The sequence below is a fragment of the Vigna unguiculata genome, unplaced genomic scaffold, assembly GCF_037176805.1.
Source record: "Vigna unguiculata cultivar grain cowpea cultivar isolate G323 ecotype 2 unplaced genomic scaffold, ASM3717680v1 ptg000016l_ERROPOS49310818, whole genome shotgun sequence".
Classification (NCBI taxonomy): Eukaryota; Viridiplantae; Streptophyta; class Magnoliopsida; order Fabales; family Fabaceae; genus Vigna; species Vigna unguiculata.
Genome location: NW_028196657.1, coordinates 57,501 through 59,690, shown reverse-complemented (window position 1 = coordinate 59,690; position 2,190 = coordinate 57,501).

The following is a 2,190-nucleotide window of genomic DNA, read 5'->3' as shown; positions in this document are numbered from 1 at the left end:
CGGGGCCTCCCCTTGCTTCCAACAACCCAAGAGTCCATAGTATTCGGAGTTCTAGCGGGGCCTCCCCTTGCTTCCAACAACCCAAGAGTCCGTAGTATTCGGAGTTCTAGCGGGACCTCCCCTTGCTTCCAACAACCCAAGAGTCCATAGTATTCGGAGTTCTAGCGGGGCCTCCCCTTGCTTCCAACAACCCAAGAGTCCGTAGTATTCGGAGTTCTAGCGGGGCCTCCCGTTGCTTCCAACAACCCAAGAGTCCATAGTATTCGGAGTTCTCGCGTGGCCTCCCATTGATTCAAACAACCCAAAAGTCCATCTTCTTCGCAGTTCAACATCGCCTCCCTCGTTTCCAACAGGCCCAAAGGTCGTCTTCTTCGCAGATCCACGAAGAGCTCATCACGATTTGCCACATTCCATTTCCCACGGGTTGTCAACAACACTTTCTCACACTTCCCGCAATCGAGTACGTGCATGACATGCCAAAGCACATCTTATTTGCCTTCCATCGCACTCAAGACGACGGGTTGTGGAAGAACGATATTGTTCACAACAAGTTCAAGGACAACGTCTCAATCAAGGGACACAACCGAATTATGTTGACTGGGTCGCTAAAGTAAACCCGAGTTCATATAATGCACCGCATCCAAAAGAACTAGCCACAACACGTGCATCACTGAGATGTTTCACTAGATAGAACACGTGCGTGACATTAGGATCCTCCAACACCTCTTCGTGATGGAAAGATAGAATTCGAAGCAACCACAGAAGTACCGTCTAGTGGGTAGGCAACACAGGGACTGATCAACCAATATCACCCAAGGCAACGGGTGAAAATGGAAGAGATGCATGCTTGACCGTTCGATACGCAAGGCATGGAGCCAGCCAGCAAGTGCATCTCGATTACAACTCACACACCCTCACGTTCGCAAGACACCACACCACAAGACGGTCCACCCCCCACCTACCATGGGCAAGCAAGCAAATGGAAACATCAAGTGACGCAGGGTCAAGCATCGCTAGGCATGAAAATAACTTTCCACAATATCCGAGGGACTAGCTGCCGAGCTAACCAACGATCAGTGACGACCGTGTGTTGGTATTAATAAAGCTCAACAACTATGAAGAGGCTAGTTGTGCCATGATAAACATGCTAACGCACGCACCACGTGAGGGGGGAGGCCTCATCAAGCTCCCTTTAAAACCTGCCAGTGTGGAGCTGGCCGGCTCAAGGAGCACTCCCCCCCTATAAGAGGTTAATATGCAAAAGGCAAAATTGTACAAGTAGATACACTTTTTTTGAGCAGACATAAGTCCATATCTTGGGCTACACTTCGAATTTTGATGCGATTTTTTGCAGTAATTCGTAGAATAATGGTATCTCCTTGCTCACCAAATTTCATAATTTTTCTCGAAGGGGAACTATTTTTTTTATTTTTTTTACTTACCGGGTATGTGTAAAATCGGGAAAAATAGAAAAGCACATGTAGACTTCGAATTTCGACCTCATTTTTTCCAGTCCACCACTAAACAATATCAGGAACCTCCCCACAAAATTTCATTCAGTTTGGCCAAGGTCTTAAATTTGACAAATTTTGGCACCAAGCTATCTAGTCGCGGTGCACCGACCAACTTGGCCAAGTGCAAAATGCATCCAATTCAAAACTTTTGTGCACCAACACTTTTACAGTACTCATTTGGGGACATTTGGAGGCCTTTCCAACCCTCACATCTCAAAAACCACGAATTTCATTTTTTCACAAAACTCCACACAAGCCATCTAGCTATGCCGCGGTGGTGCACCGACCAACTTGGCCATGTGCAAAACCCTCCGAACTCAAAACTTTCGTGCACCAAGACTTTCATGGTATTCATTTGGGGGCATTTGGAGGCCATTCCAACCCTCACATCTCAAAAACCACGAATTTCATTTTTTCACAAATCTCCCCACCAAGCCATTTAGCTATGCCGTGGTGCACCGCCAACCTTGGCCATGTGCAAAACCCAACCAACTCAAAACATTCGTGCACCAAGACTTTCATGGTATTCATTTGGGGGCATTTGGAGGCCTTTCCAACCCTCACATCTCAAAAACCACGAATTTCATTTTTTCACAAAACTCCCCACCAAGCCATTTAGCTATGCCGTGGTGCACCGACAACCTTGCCCATGTGCAAAACCCAACCAACTCAAAAC